Source organism: Pinus tabuliformis, chromosome 4_2, assembly GCF_031772625.1.
Source record: "Pinus tabuliformis cultivar Carrire ecotype Pingquan chromosome 4_2, CPIR1, whole genome shotgun sequence".
NCBI lineage: Eukaryota > Viridiplantae > Streptophyta > Pinopsida > Pinales > Pinaceae > Pinus > Pinus tabuliformis.
In genome coordinates, this window is record NC_142304.1 from 168,286,636 (window position 1) to 168,306,761 (window position 20,126).

Consider the following 20,126-nt stretch of genomic DNA (forward strand, 5'->3'; position numbering starts at 1 on the left):
GTGCATGCCCTTTGGCCCAGGTGGGCTGAGTTTGCTTGATGCTGGAGAAGTGTGGTTTGTGTGTAGCGAGCATATTGGCTGGGGGATTCACAGGATAGTATGGAATTTGGGAGAAGGGTGCAGGGGTTGCCTACTGACCAAACTTGCTACGTCCAAAGCTCTTATTACTGGTTCAATTCCAGTTGTGTTGCTCGTTCGAAGCCAAACATCTAGAATTCTGGTCAAAATTTGGGTAAGTGATAGTTCACACCTGGGCTTTTATTATCTCTCGTCCTCTACTTTTGGTTAGTGCTCGGTGGTCGTGGATTTGTTCCTATTTTAGCACTAGCCTGTTTTGAGTTACCGGGTTGTCTGGAGTTCACTGTTTTGGAGTCATTGTCTCGGTTTGGGCGTTGGGAGAGGTGGTTCAGTGCAAACCTCTTCCGTCCTTGACTTTGTCCTTTACGACTATTTGAAAGGTGGCGACAATTTGGATTGTAGTAGGCATGCCTTTGGCTTTCCTGAGTATTGTTTCTAGAGAATTTATGGTGTTGGGGAGTCTTGTGTCAGGCCATTTGGGAAACATTCCCGTCTAAGTGGCCAGTTTGTGGTTGGAAGTAGACGTAGACATTGCAGGAGGCGGGTGGCTGAGTACCCTCAATGGTGGAATCATGTTGGTTGTTGGAATGGGAGTGAATCAGGTGTCCTGGGCTCTCGACATATCTGGTGTAGCGTGCCCATTATAGCGATGAACCACCAACAGGGTCGTTCGCAGTGGGGTGGCAGCGGTAGAGACTTAGATAGGGAAAGGACCAATGAGGGGGAGGGAAGAGTCGACGAGGAGGGTGAGGTTGCCCATAATTGTGCCCAATCACTGGGTCAGGTGGTGTAGGCGTTCTTGATCGCTTCAATTCTTGAGCAGTTGCGAGATGTGGTGGCTAGCTTGGACATTTTGTGGGAGCAAAGGTACGATGACAACAATGAAATCATTACGTACATTACTGATCTTCGGTTTAGCTAAGGGGAAACTTTGGAGCATCTCACCTCGATTCGTTAGAGAAAACATAGAACCAACGAGCGGTTGGACAAAATTGAAGCTCGTCTGACTCATATTGATTTCCATGTTCATGAAGGTTTGGGTCACCTAGCTAGCTAAGGTGCTGTTCAGGCACCTCATTCTCCTCCATAAATGTCATCCACAGGTTGTTTCTTGGTTTTGTTAGTTTTTTGGAATGTTAAGCCTTTTTGTGTATTTAGTTCATTTGAAACTTGGTAATATATTTTGTGTTTTTGCATTGCTCTCTTGGCGAACAAATATGGTCAGAGTGAAGCTGGGAGAGCACAGATGATCTGCACAACAAGATGTACTTTTTTGACAACTTAAAAAAACTTTTTGACTGACAAAAAATAATAATGAATAAAATCATTAATTTATATGATAATGACATATACAATACTAATTAGTAAATATAAGGAGGCTTAAAAAGATATTCATTATGAGCTCAATTTAAAAAAAAAAAAAAAAATCACTTAGAAATATATAATTAAAATATTAATATAATCAATAAAATCATTAATTTATATGATAATGGCACATATAGTATTAATTATTAGTCAATACAAGGAGGTTAAAGAGATATTCATTATGAGTATGTGAGAACTGAACCCAAATTGGATAATATTTCATAAATATCATAATAGATATTACAAATAAAATACTAATAAAGACTAATATCATAATAGATATTACAAATAAAATAGTGATAAAGATAAGTGTATACATAATGAATAAAATAATTAATTTATATGATAATGACTCATATAGTATTAATTATTAGTCAATACAAGGAGGTTAAAGAGATATTCATTATGAGCATGTGAGAATTGAACCCAAATTGGATAATTTTTCATAAATATCATAATAGATATTACAAATAAAATACTAATAACTACTAATATCATAATAGATATTACAAGTAAAATACCGATAAAGACTTGTGTATACAATAGAGTAATTTATTTAAAAATAAAAAATTATTTACAAATATATAATTAAATATTAATATAATGAATAAAATTATTAATTTATATGATAATGATATATATACTATTAATTATTAATCAATGCATAGAGGTTTAAGATATAATCATTATGAGCTCAATATTACATGTGAAAATTAACCTTCAATAATAAAGATAATAATATTTTATTAAAACAATAATAGACATTATGAATAAAAATAATGATTAGTGTATTATATTTTAAAATAAAAATCACTCAAAAATATATAATTAAAATATTAACATAATAAATAAAATAATTAATTTATATGATAATGATATATATAAGATTAATAATTAATGAATATAAAAAAGCATAAAAAATATTTATTATAAACTCAACCATTAAAAAATATATATATTTTTATCTACTAAAAATATATTCAATTCACGATAATTATTATTATATAATATAATAAATAATTACAATAAATATTATTAATAATAGATATAACATTACTACAGACAGGTGCTTAGGGGAAGGTCTGATGGCGACTGCGGTGCGAGGCGGATACGGTTAGGGTTTTCGGTCGTGAAACCCTTGTCTGCAGTTTACTGTGCCCGTTCCCTGCACCTCTCCCGGTTACCTTACCTCCGCAACCGTCGTCGTTTCTCGACAGTCCACCAGCATCCGACGCTCTGCAGCTTCCCGTCTCCGCATCGCTTTGCCCCTGCCGTTTGATTCCCTCCCTGCTGTTACGCCTCGCTACCGCATCCCGTATCTCTCCCTGGTTACCTGTGTTTCGAGGTGCCCGCCGTTCCGAGGGGTTCGCTAGCTGGCAACATGGAGGACCTAGATGCTGTCGACTACACCGAAGATCCGCTGGATGGCGTCTCCATCTGGCGTACGCCCTATTCCTCCTCTCAAGGTATGTTTCACCCGGATCCTTCGGTCAATTTGGTTGCTTACTCTGCCGGTGACTCACCGCGACACCTTCCCGTTATTCTCCCGGATATTCCCCCTACCTGGCCGGCTTTGTCTACTCCGCCTCACTCGCCGGCCACTCTGGGTTTTGTCGCTGGTTGCCTTAACCCTAACCCTAGCTCCTCTCAGTCCGCTGCGATTCACTGGCCATACTCTGCCGCTCCGTCTTCTGCTCCCCCTCATCCCCCCCTCCCTGCCGCCGGCTCTCATTCGGGTTGTTTCACTGATATTCCCCCACTCTCCGATTCAATTCCCGTTGCTGGCTCCATCCCCCCTCCCCTTGCATCCGCCACTAACCCTCTTCGCGGGCTTGATTCCTCCCCTGTATCGAACCCCCCCAGCCTCATCCGCCGAGACCAGGCCCGGGTAAAAAGTACCGTTGTTTCAGATCCAGGGAGGAGGACATCCAGTGGGGAGACATCATGGAATTTGCAGATAGGGTTCTTGTGGGTCGTATCAGAGGCAGAAATTACTCAGCTGCACGTTTGAAAGCCTGGGCTACAGAAGTTTGGGGACAACACTTGGTTGACATCCCCTTCGTGCAAACCTTTGTGAGGGGATGGTTCGCATTACGGTTCGCTCGTGCCGATCACACAAACTGGGTTCTCTCCTCTTTTTGGCACTTTGAACATGCCCCTGTTCTTCTTAAGCGCTGGACTCCCATGTTCGATCCGGCCACGGAACAGATCGGAATTGGCCCTGTTTGGATCAGGCTCCCCGGCCTCCCCCTGCAATTTTGGTCTGAAGATATCTTCCGCAGAATTGGTAATGCTATCGGCGTCTACATGGATTATGACAAATCATACCTTCACACAGGTATGATGGCATATGCGCGGATTCTCATTAATCTGGATACCAGAGGAGGGCTTCAAGAATACATCACAATTCAGTGGAGGGACTTCTCCAGGAAACAGAACATAGACTATGAAGGGATTCCTTACAGATGCCGTCGCTGCCATAAGGTTGGTCATCTCTATCGGGACTGCCCACTGCTGAGAAAAGGGCCGGCACAAGCACAGGAAGCTGCTCCGGATCGTCCCTCCCCTCCACTTGCCCAGCCACAGTCTGAGGTGCCCGCGGAGACTCCTGATCAGGCGGAAGCTGCTCCCCCCATACCAGCTGGATCACTGGCGGAGGATCCCACCCGTTCATCACCTGCCCCCGATCCAGATGACTCTGAACCGGCGGGTGACGATACTCCGGGTATGTCAGCTGTCTCCTCTTCTATTATTTGTTCTTCCTTGCATGATCTGGCTGCCTCTGTCTCATTGCATCGGGATGTATCCTCCACATCACTTGCATCTGCTTCATCATTGCCCTCCTCCCGATTGCCCATTCCTCCCTCCACTCTTAACTGTCCCATCCCCTCCCCCTCTACTTGCGTTTCGCCGTGTCAGCCTTCTATCCCCTCGCAGTCGATCGATCCGCTGCCGGCGTCCGTCTCCCCAGCTCCTCCCCGGTACTCTCTCCGCCCCCGGACCAGAGGGCATGTTTCTGACGCCATTGGTCTGGCCCTCGACCCTTCGCCTTCTCATCAGAAGCTCTCGCGGGGGCGTCCTTCCCGTTTATCTAAAGCTAGACATGCTGTTGATGCTGAAGTCGCTCTTGGACGACAGCAGACCATCTTCAGGGCCCTTAGAGCGTTGAATAGCCCTGCCACTCATCCGTCATGAAGATTTTGTCCTTCAACTGTAGGGGGTTTGCTAGTACACCCAAAAAACTAGCCCTGCGGAGACTTCTCTCCCTCTCTCTATCGGACATTATCTTCCTGCAAGAAACCCTCTGTAATGCGGACTCCCTTATACCAACCCTCGAGGCCTGGTTGCCCAACTGGACCTTCCACGCTATAGACGCTTCCGGGAGATCTGGTGGTTTGGCGATTGGTATCAACAATAGAGCGCTGAGAGTCATTAACACCTGGGGTGGCAGAGGTTTCATTGGCATCGATGCCTATGTACTGTCTATGGAATCAGAGCTCCGGCTCATCAATGTATATGGCCCTTGCTCTGACAGGGCTGCATATTGGCATTCTCTTTTGAACTCTGTACTCTTTCAACAGGATAACATCATCCTGGGAGGGGATTTGAACTTCACCATGGGATTCTGTGAATCATGGGGGCACGCGGCCAGGATAGATCCTTTCTCGGATACTATATCTACCCTTCTGGATGAACACCACTGGATTGACACCCCCATGACAAAATTACAACACACATGGTCAAACAACAGAAGTGGTGATCAGAGTCTTGCCAGGAGGCTCGATAGATTTCTTATTAAAGAGCCCCTCCATAACAGGATTGCTCGTATAAGGCAATGGGTGGGCTCTGGTGGGATATCCGACCACAGACCAATATATTTGGAATTCTCTGATATTCATAACAAGATTAAGAGCCCCTTCAAATTCAACTCCTCCTGGTTAAAAGACCCCTCCTACATTCAGATGGTCACCGATTACTGGCAGAGTCACCCCATCGATGAGGAGGAACATTTCACTGAGGGTTTCATCAGGAAATTATCGGAGCTCAAAAGGATCTCTAAGATTTGGGCACACCAAAAGAGACTCCGTGATGATCAATCCTTGAGGGAGGCTGAAGATATCATTGCTTCACATGAAGATGAGGATGGAGGCATCTTTCCCTCACAGGAAAGAAAAAACCTATACATGTCTCTTATAGAAAAGCGATCCCAGATCCTGAAGGACAGAGAGGAAAGCTGGAGGCTGCGCAGCCAAGCCATATGGCTCGCTGAAGGGGATGACAACACTCGATTCTATCACAGATTCGCCAATGGGAGAAAGGCTATTAACACCATATGGGAACTAAAGGATGAACATGATCATATGGTCACTTCTCAGAGGCACCTATCTAAGCTTGCAACTGATCACTTCAGGAACATTTATAAAGCTCCCCGTGAATCAAACATACTTGAGATTATGAGAGTGGCTGAGAAATTCCCCAGATTCGTTGATCCGGAGGAACACGATGATCTCACTAAGGAAGTGACTATGGCCGAACTGGAAGCAACTATCAAATGGTTCAAGAAGGATAAAAGTCCAGGCCCCGATGGTTGGACCATTGAATTCTACATTGCCTTCTTCGACATATTGGCAGACGATCTTTTGAAAATCATTGAACTTTGCAGACAATCTGGCAGGGTCTCCATGGCCATCAAATCCACCTTCATCGCCCTCATCCCCAAAGCTGACCACCCTGCATCTTTCAATGATTTCAGACCCATCTCTCTATGCAATTGTCTCTACAAGATCATTGCAAAGATCATTGCCAATCGACTGAAGCCTATTTTATCCCGCCACATCTCATCTGAACAATTTGCCTTCCTTGACCATCGCCAGATTCATGAAGCCATAGCCACTGCTCAGGAACTCCTTCATACCCTTCATATTAAAAAGCAAAAAGGCATGATCCTCAAAGTCGACCTCTCAAAAGCCTTTGATAGAGTAAACTGGTTATACATCAGGTTACTCCTGACTCACCTTGGCTTTCCCTTTGCTTTCATTAAATGGGTCATGTGTTGTATTACTGAGGTTGCTTACAGCGTTCTTCTAAACGGGGAGGCCACTCCATTCTTCACATCGGAAAGAGGGCTCAGACAGGGCTGCCCCCTTTCCCCTCTCCTTTTCCTGCTGGTAATGGAAGGACTGAGCAGACTTATCACAACAGCTAAGGACAGGAATCAACTCTCTGGTATCTGCATATCTGATAATTTTTTCCTTACGCACTTACTGTTTGTGGATGACATTCTTATATTCCTTAACGGAGGGCTGGGGGATATCACAACATTGCATAATATCTTTCTATTATTTCAACTAGCTACTGGGATGATGATAAATGACAGTAAATCTACTATTACGACAGTTGGCTGCTCTCGCCATGAATCTACATATGCATCCCAGCGGTTCCCTTTCGCCTCATCCATACTCACTGACGGCATCAAGTACTTGGGGTACAGGTTGAAACCTCTCGGCTACAAAATAGCAGATTGGACTTGGCTTCTTGCCAAGGTGGAGAAGAGACTCCACATCTGGTATCACAAATATCTCTCAAGAGCAGGTCGCCTCATTCTTATCAAAGCTGTCATCGAAGCCACGCCGGTTTACTGGATGACACTGGCCTGGATTCCTCGAGGGGTCATAAACAGATTACAGAGCATTTGCACCAGATTCTTATGGAATGGACAACAGCCTGGGAGGGTTTTTGCCTGGGTAAAATGGGACACCATTGCCAGGCCTAAAAGATGGGGTGGATGGGGTATCAAGAGACTTGATCTGTTTGCTAAAGCCCTAGCTGCTAAACTGGGCTGGCAGCTCCTGACTACTGACAGTCTCTGGTCACGTGTAGCACAAGCAAAATATATCAGACCCTCCCATCTCATGGATTGGTTCCGACAGCATCACAACCCAGGACTCAATATCTCAAATATATGGAAGGCCGTTTTACTCTCCCTTCCACTCCTGAGGGAGGGCATTACCTGGCGCATTAAGAGTGGGCAGGATGTAAGGATTGGTATAGATCCCTGGGTAGGATGCGGCAACCTACACAGACTATCGGATGGCCTTATCAGACACCTACACAACAGGGGCATAACTCATATTAATCATATCGGTGACAATGCAAACTCTGTTTTTCTACAACAGGCCTGGTTCTCATCGGCAACCTTGGGCATCCCGGATCAGTGGCAGACAGAATGGAACAATTTTACAGAGGCCCTCACACAAGCTAATATCAGATTGTCCGAAGGACCTGATGAACTCATATGGGCCATTGCTAAACATGGACTTTATACTCCGAAAGAGGGATATCTGAAGTTAATGGAACCATATAAGCCACCGGACATCCATCCACACTGGAATAAGATTTGGAAACTTCAGGCAGCACCTCGGTGTCGTTTACTCATGTGGAACATCATATTTGATAAAATCCCCACTGGTAAAAACCTCTTGAAAAGATCCTTCCACGGCCCATTCAGATGCCACCTCTGTTGTTGTGAAGAAGAGAGCACTGATCATCTATTCATCCATTGCACTGCCACTAGATCTCTCTGGCACAGTATATCAACTCAAATCCCCGACCTCAAGGAATGGAATGGGACAAGCACCAAGGAGGCTTGGAGCAATTGGATCAGAGATCACTCTGGCAGACTCATAAACTTACCCCTGCTTGTTTGTTGGGCTATTTGGATAGCCCGGAATCATATCATTTTTAATAACAGACCCCCTATCTGGCCTACCATCCTGAGCCACACTATTGCTGACTACAATCTCCTTCCTGTGACTGATAAAAATATACCTGCCCGCTCTATTACTCCTCTCATCATTGATAAGTCCAAGCCATGGGCCTTCTTTGATGGCTCTGCACAGGACACAGGATGCGGCGGGGGTGCTGTCTTATATTTGAATGAATCTCACTACTTTAGGATCCAGATTAAATATCCAATTGGAACCAATAACTTCTCTGAACTTAGCACAGCCAAGCATATCATATATTTTGCAATTCAAAAACATTGCAGACACCTCCAATTATTTGGTGACTCCCAGATTGTTTGCAATTGGATAAACTCTGCATCTCATTGTTATACTTACTCTTTGAGAAATATACTTGACGAAGCCAAAAGACTGATCACTTCTTTTGAATCTTTTGACTGTCGTCATATCTACAGGGAACAGAATGAAGAAGCAGACCAACTGTCAAAAGAAGCAGCGCATAGCCATCTAGACCAATGGATGATACAGGAAAGGATTGATGGAACATTCCATCAATATTATCACAGGCCATACATAGATCTTATCAGGAATGGGTCACAGACCCATCCATAAAAACAGACTTGGAAAATGGCATCCTTTTTTTTGACATACTTTTTGTACAGTTCATGATGACTATTACAGTGCTCTCTGCGTAGAGCAAGCTCTCAGTATTTAAATTTTGTATCTATAACAGTTAGACTCCCTGCGAGGAGATCCAGATCACTTTGATATTTTTGTGAACTTTGACTGGCCAGTGGCCACATATGAATATGCGATATGCAGTTGCAAAATGTAATTTCTCCCTTTTAATAGAAATTACGACTTTTTCCTTATGGGAAAAAAAAAACATTACTACAGACAAAATAAAATAAAAACGCTCTGCGATCAGCTTTGAGCGCTGTTGCCTCAGCTCGGCCTTCGGCCATTCCAGACCCCAGCGCATGAGCAGATCGAGCCACGGATCTGCTGGATTAGATCAGATCGCTGCTCCTCGACCCAGACTTCTGACCCCTGCGTGCTCCTTCTGCGGGTGAGTTCGTTTAACCGAGGATTTGTCCAAGCGAGGCCCCTGGTCATGGAGACTTGATCTTCGCCTGTCAAGTCAGATCTAGGGCCCATGGAGCTGTTGGGCATCCCCCAGGCCCCTTCCTCCTCTCCTCCGTTGGCAAGATCCCCTACTGAGGCGTTCAGTCATCTTCTGGAAGAGTTACCCAAGAAGAAAAATGCAGAAGCAGCGAAATTCGTCAAGAAGCTCGACGATATCCCCGAGATTTCTTTACCCCCGGAAACCCCGATCCAGGTTGCTCTGTCCCTGTCCGAGCGGGCTCTCATAGGCCAGTTTACCGGTCTATGGCCATCTCCCAAGACGACAGAGAGTTGGGTTAAAAGAAACTGGTCGCTGCTGATCAACGAAAGTGTGACCTCATATTTCCTGGGCCGAGGATTCTTCCTCTTTGAATTCACCTCCAAAGACGATAAAGAGCTGATCTTTCGAAATGGCCCTTACTTTATGGGCCCCCAGGGTCTGTATCTGAATAAATGGACCCCTGACTTTGATCCAGCAATAGACGTACCCAAAGTTGTTCCGATATGGGTTAGGCTTCCCAACCTCCCGGTTCATTGCTGGAACTGGGATTCTCTGATGCATATTGGAAATGCCCTGGGGAAATTCATAGACTGAGCGAACAACAAGCATCAATACGACTGCGCAAGGATATGCGTTGAGGTGGATCTAGAGGAGGGGCTTCCGGAGGCCATCAAACTCAAAGTAGGAAACTGGACGCATGTGCAGAAGCTAGATTATGAACAGTTGCCTTTCAAATGCCGGAAATGCCAGGTCTATGGGCACTTCACCAGAAACTGCCCAACGGCCAATGAAGCAGCTCAAGGGAAGGAGGCTGACTGGAATCAAGTAAAACGATCCAAAATGGCATCCAAGACCCAGAAGCCGGGAGGAACTACCGGCAAAGGCCTCCAGCAGGACCCAGCTCAGCAGATCCAGCAGCCCTAGCCCAAGATCAATCCAGAGAACAGGTTCGACCCTCTCAGCTCCCAACCAGAGGACTCTCCTGAAGTGGCAGTTCAAAAGCCAGCGTCTGCAGACAAAGGTTCCCAATCGCCCAGCGTTAAAGACACGGGAGCAACTGAAAGTTCAAAAGGAACCCCTGAAGTAGTCGAGGAGGAGGATCAAGAGTCAGAAGAATCGGAGGAGGAAGGAGAAATAAGGGAATCCCAATCCTCGGTAAGGAGATCTACAAGAGGACACAAAACGGATCGGGAGAAAAGAGAGCATGAAACGTACAAAGATAAACTCCAGGGCAGCCAACCAACATTGGAGAAGCTGTTAGTAAAAAAGGCGAAGATGGTAAGAAACCAGCATCAAGGCTCCAAGGGAGCCCAGCCAAACAAAGGTAAATAATGAAGATAATCTCCTGGAACTGTAGGGGTATGGGCAACAAAATAAAAGAAGAAGTTATACGAAATCTAATAAGAATAGAGGCCCCTGACATACTCCTTCTCCAGGAGACTAAGATGGAGGAATCAGATTTTCTCCAGGTAAGCAAAAAACTTTGGAAAAAAAGTAATGCAACAGTTGTCTTAGCCCGAGGAACCTCTGGAGGGTTGGGTACTCTTTGGAACGAAAGCAGATTTTCGTTGGTGGCAGAGGCATAAAATACCCACTGGGCGATGTTAAAGATGCAACATTTAATTACAAAATAAATCCTTTACCTTTTCAATGTTTATGTTTCGGTAAATGCTGGAGAAAAAAAGAGTTGTTGGGACTCCTTAAGGCAGCAAGCAGATCTGGGCAATTTAGTAAATGTCATCATAGCAGGCGACCTAAACATCACTCTACATTCTTCTGAAAAGAGAGGAGGCTCCATTGTACGAGACCCGGCAAGGGAATGGGTTGAGGATCTCCTCCAAGACTGGGATCTGCTAGATATCAAGCCTGTCTTAGGTACGTTCACTTGGTCCAATAAAAGAATAGGTCCTGACCATATTGCAGCAAGGCTGGATAGATTCTTGGTGCATAGCTCTTTTCTTCTGCTTGGCCTAGACGCTAGCATGCATATTCTTCCTTGTAGCACCTCTGATCATAAGCCAATCAAGCTCACCCTCTGAGCTCACATTGACCTAGGTCCCATTCCCTTCAAGTTTAGCCCATTGTGGATCAAGGAACCAAAATTCTTGCAGATTGTGAAAGAAAGCTGGACTCAGCCAGTCACTGGATCTCCATTTTATATTTGGGAAGAAAAACTCAGGAGATTGAAATCGGCCCTAAAGAGCTGGGCCAAATCTATTGCAAATCCAGTAGCTGAAAGGAAAAATATCCAAAGCCAGCTTGAAGCATTTCAATTGAACGCAGAAGAGGCTCACATATCCAGAGAGATTTTAGACAAAGAGGCTCACCTCCAACAATGCTATCATAAAGCTTTCCTGACCGAAGAGGAAACGTGGAGGATCAAATCGCGATGTCTCTGGCTAAAGGTTGGTGACAGAAATACATTATTCTTTCACAAGCATGCTGAAGCCAGAAAAGGTTCCAACTCCATCACTGAAATCAAGGAAGCGGATATCACTCATAAAGACTTTGCAAGTATTAAACAGGCAGCTCATCACCATTTTAAAGGGATGTACAGTGAAGATAAGAATATGAATCAGAACTTTAGTTTGTTGGACGGGATTCCCTCCTCAATATCTGCTGATATGAACCAGCATCTAGAAAGTAAAGTCACAATGGAAGAAGTCAAAAGGGCCCTCTACGCCATGAACCCTGACAAATTTCCTGGCCCTGATGGCTTTTCCGCCTCTTTTCTTCAAACCTGCTGGAACATAGTGGGAAAAGACCTACATAAAATGGTTCAAAAATCGCAGGCTTGCCAGAAATTAGGTGGAAGTACTAACTCCTCTTTCCTAGCTCTCATTCCCAAGGAAAAGGGAGCCAATTCCTTCACTAGGTTTCGCCCTATATCCCTGTGCAACATTGGCTACAAATTGATCACAAAAGTTATTGCTAACAGGTTGAGGAAAATTCTTCCTAAAGTCATCCCAGAGAACCAAGGAGGCTTCATTCACGGAAGACATTTAGTGGACAATTTCACACTTGTCCAAGAGGCAATTCTATCAAGCCAACAACGCAAGGAACAAGGTATGGCTATCAAACTGGACCTAGCAAATGCCTTTGATCGAGTTAAGCATAGTTTTCTTTTGAATGTGTTGAAAAAATTTGGTTTTGGGGTGAGATTCATCAATTGGATCCGGGCCTGCATCTTGGAACCATGGATCGCTCCTTTAGTAAATGGTAGATCTGTAGGTTTCTTCAAAGCTACAAGAGGGTTAAGATAGGGTTGCCCCATGTCTACCCTGCTGTTTGTAATTCAAGCTTCAGCTCTCAATTTCCAACTAAACAAACAAATGCAAGAGCAGGAGATTTCAGGGATATCCATAGCGAGGGGGGTCCAAAATATAAATCATGCATTATTTGCAGAAGACACTCTGCTTCTTGGGACAGCTTTGATCCACTCGGCCAGAAGATTTAAAGAGACGCTTGATGAGTACTGCATGGAGTCTGGTAGCAGCCTCAACAAGGGTAAGTGCCATACTTACTGTTGGAATACCCCACCCTCTTTGATCAATTCCACCTCCAGATGCCTAGGATTCGTAGCTTCCTCAGAATGGACATCGTTCAAGTACCTGGGGCTGCCCATCTTCCTCAAACGCGCCCACAGTAGGGACTGGATGCCGCAGGTAGAAAAATTTAAAAGTAAACTCCAGGCATGGGGAGTTAATTGGTTAAATATGGCAAGCAAGACAGTCCTCATTAAAGCTGTCCTTAGCAGCCTCCCGTTATACCAGTTTTCTGTGCTTCTGGCGCCCAAGGGTATACTCCAGAAAATGGATCAATATATCAGAAACTTCTTTTGGAAAGGGGGTAAACACAATGAGAGAAGATTCCAGCTTGTCAAATGGGAGACTGTTCTCAAGCCTAAGATGGAGGGAGGGCTCAATTTCAAAAAACTCCTTCAACAGAACATAGCAATGGGAGATAAACTTCTATGGAGGCTAATTGCGCCTAAACCAGGCTGGGCACAGATAGCTCTCTGGATAAAATATCTCAAAGGCACAAGACTGAGATGTTTAGACGGACCCCTGCCTCAAGGAACCACGTCGTTCGTCAACCTCTGCTCCAAATCCGCCTCCTTGATTCAATCCAAAGCCTATTGGATTCCCCGAAATGGGAAAAAAATAAATTTATGGAAGGATCGTATTATGGATCGCGATCCTATCGGAGAGAGCCCAAAGGTGAAATCGCTGAAGGATTAGTTGGTGGCTGTAGGGGAGACCAAGCTGTGGGACATCTCCACTTGGAATGGCACGCAGTGGGCGGGCTGGAGTCTGCCGGATCCGCCCTCAGACCTTCACCAAGAGGTCATCCACCTCTGCGAATTATTGAATGGAATCGCACCCACGCGCATTAATAAGAAGGATAGGTGAGGCTGGGGTGACCAGTCGACTGGTTATACAGTCGCCCAAGGATACGCCTGCCTAGATGCAATACCAAATGCGCCCACAGATCCGGCCCCGTGGAAAACAGTATGGGGCATCTCCACGCTGCCAAAAATAGATTTCTTTTGCTGGATTTTATGTCACAGGAAAATATTAACCGAAGATAAACTCCAGAGGCGCGGTTTCTACGGACCGTCCAGGTGCTCGTTGTGCCATGACTCTGAGGAAAGCGCCACGCATCTGGTTCTTAATTGCAAGTTCTCCATTCAGGTCTGGAGAGAACTGATGGAGTATTGGAACCCCAGATTCGAGCTTCCAGCGACCATAATAGACCTGTTTGCCACCTGGAAAACCTGCTATCCCGGACCCCCTCCCAAAAATAAAGGGATCAAAGCGGCCTGGGCATCACTGCTTAAAATTTGCCGCTGGCAGTTATGGCTAGAGCGCAACAGCAGAATCTTCAGGAATCTCCATCACAATGCCAAGACGGTGGCGGCCAAGGTAAAGATCCAATTAAAAGAATGTTTGGGAGGTCATAAAGATGACTCCAACCTCACTCAGTTAGACAGAGATTGGGGGTCCTCCTTGAACCTGTACTTTCAACAAAATATCAGAAGCATGGCTCCTCCAGAGAAATGGCAAATAAGGGGAAAAGACATAGAGGAATTCCAAAACTGGATTCTCAAACAGAAGATGCACTCCCTCTTCTTTGACGGTGCAGCAAAAGGTAACCCGGGCAACGCTGGAGCAGGGGGAGTAATTAAAAGCATAGATGGTGCAGAGATCCTTCATTTTGCCTGGGGATTAGGAATCAACTCCAGCATCAAAGCTGAAGCATTTGCCCTCTACCAAGGACTCAAACAGCTTCTGAACCTGGAAATCAAGGAGGCCAATATCCTGGGGGATTCCGAAGTGATCATCAAAATTATGGTGACTATCTCTACTCCATGGGATTTAAGATTAGCAAGGCTGATCCAAAGAATCAGAGGAATCGCAAAGATGTTTCAAAATCTGAAATTCTTTCACGTGCTGAGAGACAACAACAAAGAGGCAGACCTTGAAGCCAATAAAGCTACACAGCTATCGACCGGGACATTGAAAAGAGACGGGGAAGAAGCATGGGTTCCAATTCCTTAAAGCATCTCAGAAGATGTTTCTTTGCTTAATACTAAAGCTGTTTGTATGTATATTTAAACTGGGGCAAATAGTAAATATAAGCACAAATGTTGATTCCAAATGGAAGTGGACAGCAAGGCTAAAAGAGTCTCAGAAGGAAGAATCCAATTGGATAGTGCCCACTCCTACTGTAATCAGAAGACTGGTATTTAGACCAACTCATTAATACAATCCATAACCGTTCTTGTTAAAAAATAGATATAACATTACTATCAAAATATAATATAATAAATAATATTAATAATATATATGAAATTGCTATAAATAATTATAATAGATATTATTGATAATATATATGAAATTACTATAGTTTTTAAATGTTTTATTGATTTAAACATTAACAATATTTTATTTGTATATATGTTTTCATAAGATCATTATGAGAGTTTTCTAAAATCTTCTCAAAAAAACTTGATATAAATTATAAAAACCTTAATTTAACCATTCTAAATTTTGTAAAGTCCAATAAAACATAAAACAATTCTAAATTCTGTAAATAATAAAAATCTAAAATTAATATATTATAATAATTTACTTATTTTTAAAATTAAATTGTATTATTTTTTTGTTGCTTCATAGTTTTATAAATTTAACTTAAAAACTATACTAAAATATAAATCACTCCCACAAAAACAATTATTATAAAATAATTAATAGATAACTCAAAAGTTATGATAAAACTATACACATCATAAAATATCTAGATGATAAAAACTCAAAACAAAATTAAAAATTTGGCCACAAATTACTTCATTCACCATTTTTCAAAACTCAAAACAAAAATAAAAATTTAACCACAAATTGCTTCATTCACCATTTTTCAATAAAATTAACAGACACTCTTTTCTTCCTTCCTTCATCGTATATGGTAGTTAAATGTTGAAAAGTAAAAATAAAAACACTTTCACATGGCGGATCTGGTCTCCTCTTCACAGGATGGTTAAAACAATGTTGTACTAGATGTTGTTCTTTATCAAATAAAATATATTTCTTCATAAATATGTATAAATAAACATAGCGAATCCGGTCTCCTGTTCACACGATCATAAAAGAGGAATCACGTGCCACATAGGACAAATGCCTAACATCTTTGAAACCAACACTAGTCTGGGAGGAAAACATAAGCAGAGAGGCAAAAAGTCTACTATTGCTCAACCAACTTTAAGACCACATTGTTGCTCAAGTTACTCTTCTAGTCACATGAAAATAGATCTTATCCAGTTTGGAAGAGAGAGTAATGATAGGAACTTTGTGGCAAATATGGAGAAGAGCCACCTCCTCACGCGACTTTAGAAAAGTCAAATATTACTAGTTCATCAAAGAGTAAAAGTTCTACCAAGAAAGGGTCCCAAATCACATAAGGACATGATGATGTGGAAGTTGATAGTACCATTATTCCTGATTGGGTTATAACACGTATGGATGAAACCCATAAAATGTTTGAATAATTTGATGCTAAAGAATTGGTCACCCTTGAGGACTAGTCTTTGACTAGACGAAACATCCAATATAACTAGGCAACTCAGAAGTTGCGATTTGAAAAGGTTAAAGTTTGAAATAAGAAGGTGACTAGCCAATGTAAGTATGAAGTTGAAGTTTCTATAGTTGGACCCATAGGTCTTTTAAAGTTGCATCAAACTATAGGTGAGGCCCTTACATACTCCATTGCTGATTAAGACACAAAGAATCTAAATCTTAGGAAGCAGATAAAAGAGCTTGATGAAATTATAAATCATGCACAATTATTTATGACTTTGTCAGGTATTCAAGGACTAGAGATTGCAGTCACTACCCCTAGAACACCCCAAAGAGTTAAGAAAGCAACACACCTACTAAATGGTGTCAGATTATATGTCACAACTAATATTAGCAAGTGACTGGGAAATATCGATGAATTATGGGAAATTATTTTACATCTGAGGAACTTATCCCAAAGGATTCATTCAATTGATGATACTTGAAGAAAGACCTCCAGGATGATCAACAATTTGTTGATAATCAATTGTCCACCTTAATGAATAAAGTTACCTCTTTAAGTGATTTCCAAAGGGCACAACAAAACCTTCCTAATCTTAAGAGAATAAAGTAAATTAAAGTTGGATGGGTTGTTATAACTAAAATGTTGAAGGATGTTATTGCTCACTGTTCAAATATTGATGATCGTAGAAGTGATACTTTTCTTAAAGCTCTTAAAGTTGTCGAGGACATTCAAGGTCCATGGTTAATCAAAGATTCGATGATGATCCCCCTAGATGTGTTAAAAGAAGAATGGAAAATTATTAAAACATCATTGGGTGCAAAATTCAAAAACTTAATAGATTTTTGGGAGGCCTAGAATAAAAAGTGTTTGGTTACCATTGTTAATGGAAATGAGGACCATATATCAATGGAAAAGAAACTATGATTAGATGTATGAGATACTGAGGAGGATATATTTGAGCTACATGCAAAGAAATATATTACGGTTGCCCCATGAAAGAATATATTGAATAATGACTATAATAGTCATTAAAAGAAATCATTAATCCCTAATAATTTCCCAAGCAGTCAGGATAATGATATTCTTTGTAACCATATATACCAGACGCTTCTTAACGATCAAGAGAAAGATCATTCCACATTTGATTATACTACAATTGTGTCATTATTATTTTTCTTCTGAAGCAATTCCTTTCTATCTTCTCAGTTTTGTATTACTATGAATTTATTGAACTCGTTTCAGGTTTTTTAAAGCAAATTCCCAACTATATTATCTTTTTCTTCTAGGTCCCTTTCATCATTAGTATTGGTCCATAGGAGCCCAATCCCAGTCCCATTAGGGGGTGAATGCATTTACTTTTACGATTAATTAGCAAGATTTTGTGAACTGTGCTTTAGGCACTAAAATCTACTATGAGAAATCAAGTCCATAATATTATTTTTTTGACTCCCTCAAAGAGATTATTTGGGAAATCATTTCATTTATGGTTTTGAAACTTTAATTTCTAGATAAGAAGTAGGAGTCTTGTGAATTATTTTCTATGCTCTTGTGATTCCAAATACATGATATCATTTTTTAGTTCTCTATATGTTAGGCCAATGCTTTATGTTTCCTTCTATTGAATCTGTTTCACTTATGTTTCCTCACATATGTTATGGATTTAAATGTGGAACATGATTACCGAAATTTAATTAATTCTCTATTTTATTTTATTTTTAAATAATACTTGGTCCACTCACAGGTGCACGAGTTGAATGTTTAATATTTGATATTCAATTTATATGAGTGTGTTCAAATAGAGGAGAACCACCTCTTTAAAAAAGAAGAGTGATTCTAAAAATAGAGCCTACAAGGTTGACCTTATTCCTTGTCAGGAAGAAACATGAAAAAGTTTGAGGAACAAGGGAGGACTTGAACTCACAGAGGACAACCAATAAATAATGTTAGTCCTAAATAATATTATTAAGAATCAACATAGATCCATCTTATCTCTGGAACTATCAATAAATGAGAGAAATCAAATCTTTTGAGGTGCAAACATTTCCTCAAGCCTTTCACTCAAAAAGAGGTTTGCATCTTGATATATTTGATCCTTATGTTTGCATCTTGAGAAAATTGATTTTTCTTGGTTCTTAGTATATACAGAGTTAAGATGGATCTATGCTAGTCTAAAATCAATGAAACAACAAAGGATATTGGTTTTATTATTGTGATATTCCTTCACGATGATCCTAAGCATAACAACATGGTCTGCAATTGTATAATAGCCTCTAAAGCTATCTTGGTCTTTAGCTCGTTTTCCACGGTTTTTGATCCATAAGCTAATATTCCTTTCCATAATACCTTTGTATACCTTGGATAAATATGGATAATTATAATGGTCCTATAGTTAGAGCCTGTTACTTTTATCCCCACTTTTAAAGATAGGAACAATGAGGCTTTAAGTCAGTGGTTTATGGAAGCTCTACTTAATAGCTAAATTGAAGAACTTATATATGCAAGGGATGAGGATAGGTCCTCCAGTTTTTAATATTTTGGATTTGTATCCTTCAATGTCCTTAGTTTTCCCTTTTATGAGTTTCTTAACTCCAACCTCTATGTCTTCTAAAAAAACACTTAATCCTCTAGAGAAAAGTGTGAAATGTTATTCACAACAGATATGGGCTTCATAAATATTTTTGAGGTAGGAGTTCCAATTCTTTCGAGGAATCATATTATTCTTTTAGATTGCTAGTCAAAATTTACCTCTATAATCTCTTACGATATAGCTTTGAGAGGTGCATGTTCATCTTTTGCTTTTTATTAATGGAGTGCCTTCCCCCCTTTCATGTAGTACTTATCATTGCTATTTTATACATTTTAATATGTATTTATAAATGATGGGCTCTCGGATCAGGTGAATAGAGATCAAAGAGGACATGAGTTAGTGGGTGATGAGGGCATCATAACATGTATAACTAAGGGGTATTGTTTCTAATCGTGGCAAGGCCTAACTTTTAATTTCAACAACAAATATGTCTAGCAGAAACTTTTTCAAATTCTGGGTAATCGAGTCTCCTATATGGTAAGATTTTAGATCTCTAAGTGTCTAGATTAGGTCTCATTTAGTCCTAAGTCATACTTTATGGGATCAACAATATTTTTGAGTTGGAAAATGGACCTATAGATCTATCCATACCTTGCTCCTATTTGGACTTTGTATCTGTCTATCTTTTTTATCAATACAAATGCTTTCTCATTAACAAAAAGTTGAGTAATATGAATGCAAAGAGGTTTTTGTATTTATTATTAATAAAAATCATAAGAATAACACATGTTGTGTAGACTAGTTGGTTTGAGTGGGGTTTAGTCCCCACCATGTTCAAGCCTCATGGTGGTGGGGCGGGTGGGGGATGGAAGCCACTTATGGGGGATTTAAACTATCCCAAGGGGCATACAAGCTTGATCCAATGAGAATTACTGATTCAACTCTTGGTGTTATAGTCGCAATCAACATTCACCATAGTTAAAAATAATAATTGGATTTGAATTTATGATATGTCTCCACTAATTTTATAAAAACATTACAAATAAAAACAATAAAACAACAATAAAGACATTATAAATACAAATAATGATAAAGCCCAATATATATAATAAAGTATTCTATTTTAAAATAAAATTAACTTACATTATATAATTAAAATATTAATATAATGAATAGAATCATTAATTTAAATGATAATGAGATATAC